This window comes from Arachis ipaensis, chromosome B09 (genome assembly GCF_000816755.2).
Source record: "Arachis ipaensis cultivar K30076 chromosome B09, Araip1.1, whole genome shotgun sequence".
Lineage (NCBI taxonomy): Eukaryota > Viridiplantae > Streptophyta > Magnoliopsida > Fabales > Fabaceae > Arachis > Arachis ipaensis.
Window position 1 is genome coordinate 71,819,053 of NC_029793.2, and position 18,181 is coordinate 71,837,233.

The following is an 18,181-nucleotide window of genomic DNA, read 5'->3' on the forward strand; positions in this document are numbered from 1 at the left end:
AATTAAATAAAACATGCTAAAAACTATGTGAAAATGATGTCAAAAAGCGTATAAAATATCCGCTCATCATGCCTCCTCTCTCCTAAAGCGCAAACCATTTCTCTCTCTCCTCGTTTCTCATCTTTCACACTTCATTTTTCTCTCAAGCACAACAACTACACTTTTTCATCTCTCTGAACCAGCAGCAAGTAGGAAGAAATGTACCAGTTGAAAAAAAAGTTATTTTAGTCAATGATAGTCATAGTTGTTACTTGCCGAGTTATTTTATTTTTTTAATCTGAACTTTAAAAGAGGTTTTGTTGTTACTTACTAAATTTGGTAGTATTAATGAGTAGTTATGGAAAACTAATAGTATACAACTAGGAAGTTGGGTTACCTGTGTTATATGTTCAAATATGTGATTTTAGTATAACACACAAGAATTATACGTTACAAAATACAAACAAGACACTATTGTTTAAAAAATATTAAGTTATGAAATAAAGACAAGTTACCATTAAGTCTTCGAACTGCTTATCCATATAGAACTCGTTATTTTCCTTGTTAGTGGCTGTACTTGAAGACTTCGGAATCAAGAGGAACGTGGTCCAATAACTTTGCCTGCACATTACAAACAAACAGGTTAAAATAAGTGATAATTAATTAATTATAAAGTAAAAAGTAAAATTAACTTAAAATTATCTAAATAAATTAATTTTCATACTCTTCTTATTCTTTGTAAGAGTGGCAGAATCCTATAGTTCATGGAGCCGCCCCTTGACGAATGCCTTGTTCGCTTTGTTTGTGGAATTGTGGTTTGTCGATGCCTAAAGTCAATATCATTATCCTAGTTGGCTCATAACTATCACAACAAATAGGATCACAACCACTGGCTAGCCTCCTCCTTGCCATAACGGACCTCTCCTAGCTTCTGCTAAAGACGTCGACCTATGCGATAGTCGAACGTCTTTTGGATTGGGCATCGTGGACATCAGTCCACCATAAGCTCTCCTCCATAAGGAAAACAAAAAAAAAACATTAAAATTGAATTTAAAGTGGTAATTTAAAAATAAACGAAATTGAAAGTGATTATTGGAAGTAATCGTACCACCCACTTGGTGAACTATTGATCCCGGACATTAGGGGATTCTTGTTATAGCTAGGCCAAGCTATGTCATACAAAATTTTGTTTTTGTAGCGGTTACAAGCCGCCGATTTTTACAAAGACATGATTTTTAAGAAATGATGGCAGTTTAAAACCGTCGTAATTTGATTTTTTTTTTTAAATTGAAAGATATAAATTAAGGCAGTCCAGTATCACTTTCCATCAATAACTACTTTTTCTTATAAATACTCATCAAAGTGAAGTATAAAAATTACATAGGCAACCATACCAATTCTTTACAAAGCCAAACCAAAATAGAACAAACATAAAGTAAAAGTACCAAGTACATATTAAATCACTAACCATGACAATAACCAACCTATTATTTGGACATTTCAATAGACTAACATCCATCTTCACAAGATTCAATTTCTCCAATTTAAGCCATTGGGTACTAAATTACAGGTCTTCATAAAAGCATGCCATATTAAGTCATCTACATTATATTCCATTGCCATGTACTGCAGTATATCTAGAATATTTCTATCAATTATGATAAGACCCTGCATACAAAAATGCCAATTCCATCGAGCTTGATGCAACTAAATACAAAACAACAACATCCAACACTTGATTGCACACATTTATTTATTTTTTAATTCCAACATTTTTTATTAAGTCATATCGAGACAGATAATATGACGGAAAAGAAGAGTAAGCATTACACAAAGATCAACCAAAATTAGAAGTGGAATATTTTAGTATAATTATGATAGTCAACACTTATAGTTTTCAAGAATTACAACTTAAAGAACTGGCAAAGCACTACAAGAATTTGACAAATTAGCGACGAATTTTTGCGAGAAATATTTTTTGTCACTAATCCATCACTAACTTGCGAGGAATTAGTATCGCACTAACGACAAAATTAATGAGCGGTCACAAAATATCCGAACTTGAAAAAAGTGACTGATTAGAGAGAGATTCACGAGTAAGTTTGTTTCTCGCAAATTGAATTTTGTAGCTAAAAAAAGAGCGAGAAAAATTTACTCGCTAATTTGTCACAAATTAATTAGCGAGTGATAATGTTATAGCAAATTAGTCACTTAGGAGTTTAATCGAATAAAAGTAAAGTAGCGAGGGATATTATTGTCAATATTTCGTCGCAAGTGTTTAATATACAATTAGCGAGAAAAAATTCACACACTAGTTCGTCGCTAAATAAACTTTGTGCGAAAAGGCTAATTAGCGAGGAACGATGTTACTAGCTAATCCATCACAAAGACTTGAAATGCATTTTGCGATGGATAATTTCCTACATAATTTGTCACCAAAGTTTTTACTTTTTAGCGAGCAACTAGTTTCTCGCTAATTTGTCGCATAATATTGTAAAATTTAAAATTAGGGTTGCAACAGAAAATAGTCGTCACAAACTCGTCACAACAGATAAATCATTCAGCTAGGGAAGTGTTCCTTGCTAATTAGTTTCTAAGTAGCGAGAAATTTGCGACCATTTAACAACTGACACACTTCGTTCGTTGATTTCAAGTCACTGATTAGCAGGCAAAATATATTTGTCGCTAACTTGTCACAAGTTTAATTTAGCGAGCAACTTGGCAAATACAATCTTGTCGCAAAGTAAAAGCTATATCCTACCTATTTTGTAGCAAATTACACGATAATCTTGTTGGAAATCCGTCGCAGAGTTATAACAAATCCAAAGCTAATCGAGAAAATTTTAGAAGTAACTGGTCGTAATTGAGTCGCTAATCAAAAGCTTATTTAGTGAGGAATTAGCGACCGTTTAACAACTAATAGACCTTTCTCGCTTATTTCATGTTGCTACAAATTTGTGAGAAAAAACGTTAGTCCTTATTCTGTCCTTATTTCATGTTGCTACTAATCACTAACCTCTATATAAATTCATGAAAAATTCATGAAAAGTTTGAAGCAAATTTGCCAAGCACGCTAATATAATTTGTCACTAATCTAAAGCAATTTTAAACGAGAGGATAATTAAAGTTCCAAAGTCGTGACTAATAATTAGCTAGCTAAAAGTTTTATTAACTAATAACTTATAATATTCTAGTAAGATGTCAATTCTCAAAAATTTCACAACCAACTCAAATCAAAAGCTTTTCCTTAAAAAAGGATTATTTTTTGAATTAAATCACAAATTTGTTGTTATTTTAATGGAAAATTTGCTATTGATTTGAATTGAAGTTTAAAATTAATATAATTTAACGACAATTTTAAAATTCAATATTTTTAGGAAATAGGAGCATAATGTTTGCTAATTTTCAATCACAAAATAAATTAGAAAAATATATAATAAAAAAGATAATTAAATTGTTATATATGAGAATTTATTTGCATATGATCGTATAAGTTTTATTATTAATTAAAATTATTTAGGAATTCATTTAATAAAGATTAAACAGAGCTAGCTCTTGAATTAATTAGGATCATTAAAATGGGCTAAATCTGTCGAACTAGCTTGTTTACCTGACTTACATAGATGGGTATTTGACTCTAAAATCAAACTCATAAAAATGCAAGCCTAAACGACTTAGTTCGATTAACCAGAAAAAATAGCGAATTAAGCTGGTCGACTCTCAAGCCTAACGGATGCCTTTTTTTTTCAAAATGAACTAGTACATTTTTTGTTTTTTGTGGACCCGACCTGAAATTCAATTAGCCATCTAAAAAAAGTAACACGGTTAACTTAAAAGTATTTTTTTAGATAATATTATTTTTTTAATTGCTCACCCCAAAAAAATTGGATTTTTTCCAATATTTAATAAAAAAACAAAAAAATTAATCAGATTAGACTCTAGTTATAAATTGTTTGGAATATTGATACATATATGCATGTGTTTTGTATTGTTTGCTATCTTCATTTTGTATTATTTAAAAATATTTTTTTGGTGGCTAATATTATTTTTTGGTGGCTAATATATATATACCCTTACTATTTTTGGTTTTTCATGGTATTCCTTAACCCGACAAGTCAATAGTTAATCTGCTACGGATTGAAGTTCTATTTAACAGTTTGTCACTAGCTAATAAATTGTTATATACACAGAGATGAGATTTGAATGTCGAATACTTGCTTACTAATAATTTTGTAATAAAAAGATAATTTGTCATAAAATACAATATTTTTGTAACAAATTATTTAGTAAGATAGTATCTATACAATATAAAATTAATCTAATAATATCACACAATAATACCTAGGAGCAATAATTTTATTAAATATAGTACTTTTTTAAAATAATCATAAATAATATTTATAACCATTCATTCCAGTATATGAACGTTTCAAATTAATATGGAAGATAGACGGTTTTAATGGGCGGTTTTAACTCAAATCACATGATTTGAAACTGCCTATTTAAACGCATAATTTAAAATTGTCCATTTAAACCATAGCAATCAACTCACGTAATTTAAAATTGCTATTACATTAATTTTTTAGAAACCATCTATTAGTACTAAAAAAAATAAAAACATAAAAAATTTAAAAATTTTGATAAACAAAATTTAAATGATATTTAATTTAAATTTGAAACTTTTAATATAATTTGAACGATACATTTGAACATTTCAAATAATAGAGTACATGAGCAACTTTACAAAATTTGTAATATTAAATTGACAGTTTCAAATTATGTGTTAAATTGACGGTTTCAAATTACGTGACTTGAGTTAAAATCGCCCAATAAAACCGTCTATCTCCCATATTAATTGAAACGTTCCGATTAAAATGACCATATCTCGATACTGCCACCAATTCAAAATTCCTCTCAGTACCCGAGATATGGCCAATTATGAATTTATGTAATTACACTGTATTTTATATATATTCATAAATTTTATATTTATTTAATTTAAATAAAAAAATCCCTATTCTACCTCTAATTTTATACAAATTTTTACATTAAACTTATTCTTTTAGCTCATTCTAATCCTAATTTTACTAACCCACTCATCCCTCACCATCTTTCACTCATCCGCACACACTCAAGTCTCACCTAACCTTTTAACTGTCACTCACGAAGAAAAAGGAAAACAGAGAAGAAAGCTAACCCTAATCCCTATTTGCATATTCCCCGACAACACTCTCCTTTCTTCACTCTTTGTAGCTACTCTCCCTTCTCACTCGCGCCATCAACTCTCTCTCTCACCGTTCCACCATCCCTCGTTACTCTACCTTCTCACCCGCGCCATCACCATTCTCTCTGTTTGCGGCGTCGTCAATTCTCCTCTCTACCGCCGTGGGGATTCTTGTCTCCGCCACCTCGTCCATTCTCCTATCCGCTGCACGTCCCATACATCGTCCTTATTCCACTACTCTACGCTCTACTTTGCATGTTTGTTGCCCGCTCGCATCCAATAGGAAGAAGCCACCGTCTGCCGTTGACAGCATCCCGCCGCAGTCGTGGGTTGTCCCTCCTCCAGTCCTCCTCCACTTCCACTTGGCTTCAAGTGTGATACTCTCTCCTTCTCTGTGTAATCTATTGCACTTAGGGTTTATCCCTCTCTATAATTTGTTGCAGTTTTGTGCTTGTGTCCTAGTATATAAATCATAATATGTGCTTCTATGTATAATCACCTTCTTTGTATAAATCTTAGTCCTCCCTGCACCAACAGTTGCCGTCGTCCTCCATCCACAATAGCAGCATGCACCAGAAATAGAGCCTCCGTGTCAGGTTGGTTATATTTCCTATTGTTGATTATTGTTCCTTTATTTGCTTACTGATGGATTCTGCTAATTTTTTTTGAAATTGTAGCAATGATTTAGGGTTTGATTTTTGTTCTGTTTATTTTATTACTCTATTTATATTTTGTTCTATTTATTAGGGTTTTTATTTTGTTAATCCTGCTTTGAATTTCTATTTCTATTATTCTAATTTTTTATGTTCTGTTTCTAAGTTTGTTGTTACGATTCTGATTCTTGAAATTGTTATATTCTGATTTGTTTTTTGTTTTGATTTTATTTGTTCTTTCTGATTCAGTTTGGTTTTATTTCTAATTCGGTGGTTTGCTTTTTTTTTTTTGCTTCTTGAATTTTTTTTAGTCAAGTTATGTAAGTATAATACCCACACTTAATTGGCCCTAGGATCACTCACTCATATAAATGACGCTATCATATTTTTCATCTCTCAAACTCAATAACGCTCATAATAATAAAGAGAGAATTTTTTGAAACAAACACTAAGTATTTTTTGTTCATGGAGAGATAGATAACAACATACATATGAAGCCTTTATATAGGCAAACCTTCATAATAAAATAATAATTCTTATAACAACTAAGCACTAGTTGTTATAACTAGTCAATTCCTTGTTCAATTTTGCTTCAAATTCTTAATCATCAATCTTGAAGCTACCAATTCATGATTCTTCATTCTTCTAATATGGAGATGATGAGTGCAACTTGTATTCAATTCCAATTCAATTTGATTTTGAACTTCTTCGATGTTCTAGTATGTTGTAGCTGTACTACTTTCTTGAATATTCTTCATTTAATTTTCTAACAAGTTAATTATGGTTCCATCTGCACTTGCTATTTTTGCAAAATTGTTAATGATTTTAACTTGTTTGTATGCTTCTGCTAATTTGTTAGTAATTTCTGAGTCAGGTTGATTATTGTTCTGTCCCTTTTGATTTCAGGTTTGTTTATTAGTTATTGTGATGTATGATTTCATGTTATGACTTCGTGAATAAGTAGGATGTATAGTTTTTTGCACGTTATAGTGTGATGTATGATTTTTTTTGCATAATATAGTGTGATGTGCATCCCTTGAATAATTAATCTCCAGATGCAGTCACACTGCAAGAATTTTCCATGCTAAGTGTTTTTATAACACCACCTTGAGCAAAGGCGCCTCCTCCACCAACGCATTTCCAAATCTAGTAGCAACACCTAAACCACTGAGATAGAGAGAAAGCGCCTCTTGGTGAACGACGTTGCCGCTACATTCGGCTCTGCCATTGCCTCCTCTTCGCAACACTGCACCTCCGCTGCTTGCACCGCTGCCAGTAGATCTTCTCCCTTTATTTTTTCGATTTTTTTTTATTTTATCATTTTGCTAATTCTAAAATTTAGCAAAATTTTGTTGTTGCTACTGTCGCAAATGGTTGTTGCTGCTCTTCTGTTTCTCTCTGCGGGGCCAAATTTGTTGCTCGTTGCTCAGCTTGCTCTCTGTGGCCACCATTTGAAGAAGGTATCGATCGCTACTGTTCCCTCTCGGCATCTTTTTCTTTTTATTTGTACTGGTACTTGTAACTAATTATAATTGTTAAGTAGGGAAGAAATTAGTGACTAAATTTGTGTGGGGCTTCTACTTATTTTTGTTATTAGGTTTTTATAAGAGCCACTGTAAAAGAAATGATACTCTTAAGAATCTGCTCTCTAGTTAGATGTTGGTGATATATTAGCTGAGTAGTAGGTAAAAGTTTTTACAGTGTGTTCAGTATATGATGATCATCTGTGGTAGAAAAGTTCCCTATTCTTTACAAGACCATGTAATATGTAGTTGTGTTTCACTCTTGCAGCTGCAAATGGTGTAGTCATTGCAACAGAGAATACACTACCATCTATATTGGTTGATGAAGCATCAGTAAGTTTGTTATTCGTTAGAGTTTCCCACTTGTCGGCTATGCCTTGTGGTTAGTGCTTACATATAATTTTTAATTTTGTTATTCGCAAACTTCGAATATTAATTGCCAAGTGAATTATGTAAGTATATTTTGAGTGTCAAGGGAACATGCAAAAGTGTGACCATTAATTTGAAATTTGATCTTAGTTCTTTGTTCTATTCGATTACAGGTATAGAAAATTCAGTTATTAACACCAAATATAGGGATTGTATAAAGGTTGTTTCTTTCTATGTATTTAAATATTTTAAAGTTAAATATATTTTTATGATATTATTAATAATGTTTATCTGATGTCTTCTTAACCATGAGAGGCCACTTAAGGTTTATCTTCTTTTCATTTTTTTTGCTCATGCCTGCAGGTATACTAAAATAGATGATTTTCCTCATATTTTGTGCATAATAATAAAAGAGAGGAATGATGAAGAAAACAATATTTCTACCTTGTCCAGCAGTATATTAGCAAATCAACCAACTATGTTTGCAAACATAGATACTGATGTAGATACCTACAGTTTTGAAGAAGCAAGTATACGGTTTAATACATTTACCTCACTCTATCAACTACCAAGTCTTAGGTGTTGTTTATTTTTATTTTTTGTTTTTTTTTTTACTTTTTAATGTGCAATGAGAAACTGAGATGTATAATATATAATGAATTTTATGGAAGAAGCAGGATCACGTTTGTGCAACGAGATTGAAACATTTTTAAATAAGTGAGTGAATACTTACTTTTACATGATATTATAACTGAGCTTTTTTCTTTATTAATTTACTAATTAAGTCATGTTTTTTAGGGCTATTGAATAGATAGAATAGGCGTTTGATCAAGTCCAAGACTTGGTGGACTTGGTTATTATTAGGTTAAGCTTCAATATCCAATTTTTTTAAACATGGTTTGAACTTTTTTAAACATGTATAATTTTGATGAACTAATTATATTTGTATGAATTGGTATTCTAAACTCATTCATGATGGTGACAACTTAAAGACGATATTGCGACTGAAACATTTGTCACATACCTATTAATTTGTTACTAGTTTAAAAGGAATTTGCGATGACATTTACGATAGTATTGCAATTAATTGACTATATATTATTTCTTAGCACATTAGCGACTACTTCGTAATTTTGCTTTCTCATTTATAATAGTTTTGGTTTAGCGACAAAATTCCTACAAATTTGATTAAAGATTTTCAAAGATTAGCTATAGATTGGCTATAAAATGTGATAGATTCGTGATCATATTAGCGGCCAACTTGCGACGAGTTAGGTTCGGAAAAATTTCTCGCTAATTAGTGTCAACTAAACATTCCATTTTGTCTACGAAGTTAGCTTGGATTTAGCGATGAGTCTGATGTAGTAGAGTTTGTCGCTAATTAGCGACTATTGTTTAATCTATTTCTTCTATGAAATTAGCTTTTACAAAAGTGATGGATTTGCGACTATCTTTCATTCGCTAAAAAAACTTTTCAATGAATTAGCGACTGTTGTGTTTGCCTCACTGATCTGCGACTTGTAATTAGCGACGAAAGCATTAGTTGCTAGGCGGAAGCTAATCCGTCACAAATCATATTTTGCATCAGATTAGCGATGACTTTACGACAATTTTTGTAGTAGCTAATCGGCCTTATTCTTGTAGTGAAGTTAGTAAATCTTTGAAAGCATACATCTTTATATAAAAAAAGAATTGACTTTGTCAGCTGTTCTAGTGGACCCTGTCATCTTTAAAATTGCTTGGGTGGCCATTTCCAAAACAAATAATCTCTTGTTGTAAAACATATACAACAAATTATCACAAAAGAAAACCAAAAGTTGAATAAGAAAAGGTATAGGTACTTCCAATCTCTTACACATAAAGCCAGTCAAATTCTAAAACTAAAGACCCTCTGCTTCTACAATATTTTGACCCAAAATTAAAACCATAATGATAGCAAAGAAGAAAAGACTATTAGTTGCTAATAGGAGGCCCAAGAATAAATATTGACCTAATTCCAACTTAAATGAAAGTTTGTAGAAAGAAAAAAAAATATTATATCCTTAGAAGAAATCCAAGTTTACCTTTCTTTGTCCTCATTAATCCTACTGCTCCTTCTCTGAAATCCAATAAAATCACATAATCAATGAAAACCTCCAAAGATAGAACAATTTATAAAAAGAAGAAAGAAAAAAAAAACCTTTAGTTTTCCATTCCAATTTTCCAAAATAGAAGCAAGACAAACTATGATATGTTAACCACGATCATTATACAAGTGGTTCAACAAAGTTAAATATGTAATGGCCTTGTAGACAGTAACAAATTTTACTCTAATAATTCAATGATCATAAATAAAAGTGGGGACATAATAATCAAACCAAAAGCACAATAATATACCTGAATATCCAACTTGCAAAATAATTCAATGTCAGTGGTTAATTAGTACTATAACACATTAGAATTTGGTTTATATTCAAAATTGTCACTAAAGGCATAATTCATCATGGGGAGACTATGGTCCTTGCAAGCGTTTGCCAATGTTAGCACATCAACAAGATCAACACCAATAGATTCTATTTTGTTAGCCTCAAACCACATCAAATGCACTAGTGAAATCATCAACATTAAAAATATAAGTAGGCTTAATAGTCTTAATATCAACCAAGATTCATGACCTAACTTCTAAGCTCCTCTTTACAAACTCAATGGGTATCACTTGATTTTGACAAATTTATAAAAATATTTGTAAAAATTATTCTCACATTGCAATTTACAACTTGGTTTAGAGATTGAATGGAATATGCTAAAAAGATTCTCTATTGAGCTTTCTCTTCTTCTTCAATAAATCAAAACAATCAATTTAATTAGTAAAAAAACCTAAGAGCTAAAACAAAACCAGGATTTAGACTAAGCAAAAAATTAGAACAAAAAAGAACCATAAAGAGAAAACCAAAAGTCAAGGTGCAAAGCAGAAGGAAGAAGGCACGAGCAGCGAGCAGATTTGGGATAGAATAGCACTTTTGTTATGGGCAAGGGGCACTTCTCCTCTTGTAAGAGCATGAAAACCTAGCAGAAAAAAGAAGAAAAATAAATGACAATCCAAATAAAGAAATAAAGGAAGAAGGAGAAGAACATGTGACGGGCGTGGTGGAGGTGACAGTGGCAGGATACTCGTGTCGCTACCGCAGATTTGAACCACACATAGTGATAAGTGGATGAAATAGTGAACAGATCTGGTAGAACAGAGGGAGTAGAAGAAGCAGAGGAGCTAGCACAACATAGAAAGTTTGGGGGTGTAAAGACGGTGGTGGAAGTTGGAGAAAAGAGAATGTATTATAACTAGTGAGAGTGAAGAAAATTAGAATTAAAATTGAGATAAAGATTTGAGAAAGGGCCAACTAATTGAACCTTGAGAAGAAAGAGCAAATAACAGCTTCTCTCAAATTTGCCACCAACATTGCCGCTAAACTGCAGATAGCGGCTGTTTTTGAAACAACTCTAATAAAATGCTGCTATCTGCCATGTGTCTTGTAGTAAGTAACAACATATCTTCGCAAGTTACTAAGGAAAAAGTTTCACCCATCTGCCATTTCACTCTCCACCATGGCAAAAGTAATTGACACAATGTTTTGGTTCCCATCCTGTGCAACCGCGACCAAAAGTGCACCTTTATATTTTTCGTAAAGGTGTGTGCCATTAACCTGCACCAATGGCTTGCATTGTCTAAATTCTGTAATACATGGATAGAAGCTCCAAAATACCCGGTAAAGAACTCATGCACCATTCACCTCCTCACTCTCATTATAAACAGGAAGAGATTTTATTTAAACACGAGATCCTGACATGTTATTGCTTTACACCACACTGCCAGAGTCTGGTAAAAAACTTACTAATCACCGAAAATTTTTGCGATGGGCTTTTGCTTTGCCAACCAAGCCTTATGGTAACTTACAGTGTAGTTGAACTTGGATTAAACTTCTACAATAAAATATTTCACCTTTATAGTGGGTTTGCTTCAACCAATAACCTGATAGCATCTACAATCGTGTTTGAGTCTAACTTGGTATGTGTAACAACCTAGTTTTCGGGTACACAAGATCTTTTCTGAGGATATGGATTTTTCTGAAAGATCAGTGAAGGGAACATCTTTTCTATATCATCAAGCACCTCAATCTACATCATCATCATGTCATCACTAAGCAACGACCTCTTTTGAGGCAAGCTCGACAACGCAGTCGCGAAGAACCTAGTTTTTGAACCGCATCGGTTAGGAGCTTTTGATTCTGGTTTCTGTAAATAGTCTCAGTTTAACGAACTGGACTTGATTCCTGAGAGAAGAGAGATAATAATATAATATTATCATAAAATTAGTACTAGAAGCTACCTGAATGATATTATAATATTACCTGGTCTGTTTTACTTAAAAACAGGAGATTGATTTGACCGGGTTCACAATTTACTGGTGCAGATTAGTATCAGCACTCTCGCATGACTTTAGCAATGCTAATGCCCCATCATACATGTTTTATTCTCATATGATATATGTTACTAGTTTCATTTATGCTAGTAGCTCAGAAAAGAATTTTTAGAGATATTTTTACATGTGTTCCGATACATATAGTTTTAGTAGTTATACATCGGAGATATTTTAATATTATTTTAACCACCTCTCAAGCCAACCAATCACAGCTCTCCCCTCACCCCCAAGACCTCCAAGGCTGTCTCATTTCTTCATTGTGGAAAAAAATCTCTAAGAGAGAAAAGAGAGAAAGTTCTTGGTTCATAAATCTTCAAAGCTTCATTTCTTTTGAACTAAAACTTAAATCAAAATTTCAATCCGACCAAAATAATCATCTCTTCTTTCTCTACAAAACCATATAACATATCAAGACCAAAAATAAGGTGAGATGGATGTTCCCTTCCCCTTTGAATTCAGTTTTTGATGAGTGGATATTTTATACACTTTTTAGCATTATAACTACGTTTTTCACAACGAATTAGGCTCATATATTAAATAATAGATAATAATTAGGAAGACAAGTTGGTAGCACTCAGTTTTTGGTATGGTCTAGAGATACTGAAAATTGGATCGTTACAATTTGGTATCAGAGCAGTTCATTCCCAGTAGAGCCTGGGGAGTGGATCGACTACGCTTCATTGTATACTCTATTTTGTGTCTCATACTATTAGGGTATCTTTAAGATACATTTGGCATGAATGTCTATGAATGCTCATTTTGGGAATGTTCGTGCTTAACTTGAGATATTAAGATTGATCACCTTAATATTGATTGTTTGGTGCGGATAAGACCTCAATGACTGTGAATAGGCATAGTTTAATTGAGTTTCAAATGACGAATTGATCTAAGACACAACTATCTTCATAGATGTTATGATCTCCATGGCTATGATTATGTCAGATTTGGGTGCTGTAAAGAATGGACCGATCTCTTCATCAGGATAGCTTGAAGGAAATAGACTGCTTGAAGATGAATTCTACACGTGGCTGAAATTTTGAAGGCAAAATTTTTTTTTAGGAGGGTAGAATGTAACAACCTAGTTTTTGGGTATACAAGATCTTTTCTGAAGATACGGAGTTTTTCGGAAGATCAGTGAAGGGAACATCTCTGCTATATCATCAAGCACCTCAATCTACATCATCATCATGTCATCACTAAGCAGGGACCTCTTTTGAGGCAAGCTCGACAACGAAGTCTCAAAGAACCTAATTTTTGAACAGCATTGGTTAGGAGCTTTTGATTCTGGTTTCTGTAAATAGTCTCAGTTTGACGAACCGGACTCGATTCATGAGAGAAGAGAGATAATAATATAATATTATCATAATATTAGTACTAGAAGCTGCCTGAATGATATTATAATATCACCTGGTCTATTTTAGTTAAAAACAGGAGATCGATTTAACCGGGTTCACAGTTTACTGGTGCAGATTAGCACCAGCACTCTCGGATGACTTTACCAATGCTAATGCCTCATCATACATGTTCTATTCTCATATGGTATATGTTACTATTGTCATTTTTGCTAGTAGCTCAGATAAGAATTTTTAAAGATATTTTTACGTGTTCTGATACATCTAGTTTTAGTAGTTATACACTGGAGACATTTTAATATTATTTTAACCACCTCCCAAGCCAACCAATCACAGCTCTTCCCTCACCCCCAAGACCCCCAAGGCTGTCTTATTTCTTCATTGTGGCTGAAAATCTCCAAGAGAGAAAAGAGAGAAAGTTCTTGGTTCATAAATCTTCAAAACTTGATTTCTTATGAACTAAAACTCAAATCAAAATTCCAATTCGACCAAAATGATCATCTCTTCTTTCTCTACAAAACCATGTAATATATCAAGGCTGAAAATAAGGTGAGATGGCTGTTTTCTTTCCCTTTGAATTCGGTTTTCAAGGAAACATGCTTAAACATGTCTTTTCCTGATGTTCTTCCTTAGATCTCTTGCTTAGCTTGACTTGTGGGCCAAATATCTTCAATTTTCAGCACGTTTAAGGTGAGGAATTGCTTCCTAACATGTTTATTAAGGTTAAGTTAGTTAGGATTTTAGGGATTTAAAGTTGTTCTTGATGTGATTTAGGAGGAAAAAGTGCTTAAAGAACACCCTAAGGGGCAACCAAATTTTGAGCAGCAAATCAAGGTAGGGTTTAGTAAAATTAATCTTGATTAATTGTATTTGAGTTGTGTGATTATGATATGGTTTGGCTATGCTTGAAATTGATTGTTTATATGAGTGATTCTTGTTGAAATTTTGGTGAAAAATTGATGATATTCAAGCTATGATTGCATGTTCTTGTGGCTGCTGGAATTTTGAACCCTAACCCTTAAATTGGGGTTGATTTTGTGTTAAAATCAAGTAGAAAATATGGGGCTTTAGTGCCTGCCATTTTATTATGAATTATGGTAAAAATCGATTACTAAAAAGATTGAAAAACGGGTGAAAACAAAGAAAGAATCTGAAGAATTTACGAAGAACACTTTGAGTGTGGTGAAGAACAATGAAGAACAAATTTCTGATCCAAAAAAGGGCAAGGAAGTAAATATTTTGGTGTTTGGGGGGATATTTTGTAATTTGCAAAAGTTAGGGTGGTTAAAGTAGAAATATTAAAAGTTACGGGTGGTAAAAAGTGAATTTATAAAGTTAAAGGTAAAAAGAAGGCAATTTTTGAAAATTCAATGATAAAATAAAAAATAATATTTAATTAAAAATAATAAAATAATGCGAAAAAAGCAGTTTTTCGTAAAAGCTTTAGAAAGACAAGTTTAAGCTCAGAATCTCGTAATTACCTTCACAAAATACTTAGGGAGTGGTAATAACATATTAGTGAGGCAAAGACAAAAGAAAAGGTAAAAAGTTGAAGAAAAGATAAAAATCAAAGAAGTCGGTAAAGTTTTAATGACAGAAACAAATGGGGATTAGTGAACAAACTAGGAGCAGCATAGTTAGTATTTGAGTTGTGCCTAGGGTTAGGTATAATATGAAAAGTTAAACTGTTTTAGTATAGACTTAATGAACCTATACTTAGGACTGGTTAACTATTCATACCGAAATTTACATAAACTATAAATACATACGTTAAACAGAAAAACTAGAGCAGGGTAAAGAGACAAAGAGAACAGAGTAATATGATAAAGAGATTAGAGAACAAGCAGAAGGCATGTTGAAAGGTCATTTGTTGTATTAAGGCAACTTTAGAGATATTTGTATGTTCATCTGTTGCATTAAGGCAGTCAGATAGATGGTGGTGCGACCATCTAGAACGCTTTCCTGGCATACTTAGCTACATTGCTATTCTGTAAGTCAGAGGACTCTTACAGAGGTATCAAGAACACACATAACTAGCATATGCTCCTGTAAGTCAAAGGACTCTTACAATGTGTGTGTGAAGTCAAAGGACTCTTACAGTGAGTGTGTTGGGCAGATATAAATTAACTAGCTCCGCCCTGCAAGTCAAAGGACTCTCACGATGGGTATTTCCAATAGAAAAGCCTTACCTGGTCAAAGGAGTTCGGGTAACATTGAGAGCGGGTATGTAACCGACAAATGAGCTCATTACCTGCACTAGGGATAGACATGCATCATACTTGGTTGTGCTCTTCCTCTGTTATGATTGTTGTATGAATGTATGCTTTCTTTGTTTGTATTCTATTCTCTGTGTCTATGTTTTATTTTCTTGTATTCTTCTCTTTGTTTTCTGCTTTCTGTGTTCTCTTTTTTCCCTATTTATCTATATCTTCTATTTACTGCCTCTCTGTATTCTGCTATTTGTCTGCTAAACAACATAGAATTAATGAACTTAACTAATAACCCTGACCTTACTAAGAACTCTCCAATTCTTACCGCTTCTCTCTCCCTTCCCCTTCCAGATGGAAGCAAGAGTATCCTCCCGTAGTCCTTTGATGATCGTTTTGCAAAAGGGTTCTACTCTGGTAGTCTTCTGAGTCTAGAGCGAGATTTGTTTTCTATTTATACGTATATACCGTGAGATCAGCCAATGTCTACACCCCGTTTATCTACAAACTTTAGCCTAAGGCCTCCGTATGATGTTACTGTTATGTAGCCCCTTAATGAAATACTAGAGAGACGCCTTTTGATGACGTATGATTGTGCAGAGGAGTAGTAGATGATCTTCTGCCTTTTTGATGACTTTCCACCTGACTTGAGTTTTGAAGACCTAGAACGTAATTTCCCTCGCTTTGTAGTTTAGAGGGATTAGGTGAGTATATAGTATAGGCTAGTCTGGGCACCAGCGTAGGAGCTTCTTGAACAGGTCAGGGCCTCGGAGGTTGTAAGTATATATATAAGTATATAGTTATTATCTAGCTATATCTAGAGGTGTCCTAACTAAGATCTATGCTTTGATAACGGCTGGATTACTGAATTTTGTTAACTGCTTGAAATGTATATGTGTATAAAAGTGTGGTTGTTTATAACTGTTTTATCTGCTATTCTTTGTGAATTAATTATGAATGGTTCTATTTATTGATCTAAGCGTTTTGAAAAACAAAGTACCTTGAAAAATAACTACATTTTTAACAATGAATCAGGCTCATATATTAAATAATAGATAATAATTAGGAAGACAAGTTGGTAGCACTCAGTTTTCAGTATGATCTAGACATACTGAAAATTGGGTCGTTACAATTTGGTATTAGAGCAATTCGTTCCCAGTAGAGCTTGGGGAGTGAATTGACTATGCTTCATTGCATACTCTGTTGTGTGTCTCATGCTGTTAGGATATCTTTAAGATACATTTGGCATGAATGTCAATGAGTCCTCATTTTGGAAATATTCGTGCTTAACTTGAGATATTAAGATTGATCACCTTAATATTGATTGTTTGGTGCGGATAAGATCTCAATGACTGTGAATAGGCATAGTTTAAACTCAAAATATTAATTATTCAATTTAAATGATATAACTTTTTATTATTTTTCTATTACCAGAACTTTAATTTCAAATTATATAAAATAATCAATTATAGTAAAATTACACAAAAATATAAATTAACTTAAACTCAAAGTATTTATAAAATCATTTTAATCATTTTTAATAGATTATTTTCTAAAAATAGAAAACTCGAATTAAATCATAAATTGTTCATAATAGAAGTTACTTAAATTAAATTACACAATTCTTTCTTATTTTTCAATTACCGAAATTATAATTTCAATTATACCAAATACTTTCCCTTCCTCCAATCGCTGGTGACTAAGGAGTAACTTGGAGACTCTTCGAAGGACGACGAATCGGTAGAGAATGCCAAAACGGGAGAAACGGTGTGAAATGGCAATGAATGAGTGAAAATGGAAAAAATGGTAGAATGATGGACACTCGGGTTCGATGGGCATGAAAATGGAGTAAAAATCAAAGTATAGTTTGAGAGAGACACAAACATATTTACGGGATTCATTTTGGCAGTTACCACTTTAAATTTTTTATTTTGGGTAGAAGACGGTCGAATCAGAAAGTTTTGAGAGAGATATAAAACACATGCTGGTTTCAACCGACTGAGAATAGCGCGTTATTTCCATCCGCTCTGCAAAAAAGAAAATGGATTTTGTACCAAACATATGTATATGTATCGTAGTTGGTAGTTGGTAAACTACATATTTTATTGGTAAAACAGACTTTCTCTTTTCGATATATATAAACTCATGCTGAAATGTTGACAAATGTTAGTTGGTGCCAACGATCTATTTTGAAACGCTCCTAACAAGATGGAGTTGCTGTTATTGGTTGACACTAGTCAGTTTTTCTGTTTACTACTTTATTTATCCCAAAAAGGAAGTCACAATTTAAATTAAAGAAAAAAGTGTGGCTGTCCTTACCATCTATAATGCACGGATATGGAATACGACACGACAGAGACACGTAAATACACGAATTTTAAAATTTTATAAGATACGAGGACACTATACATATATATA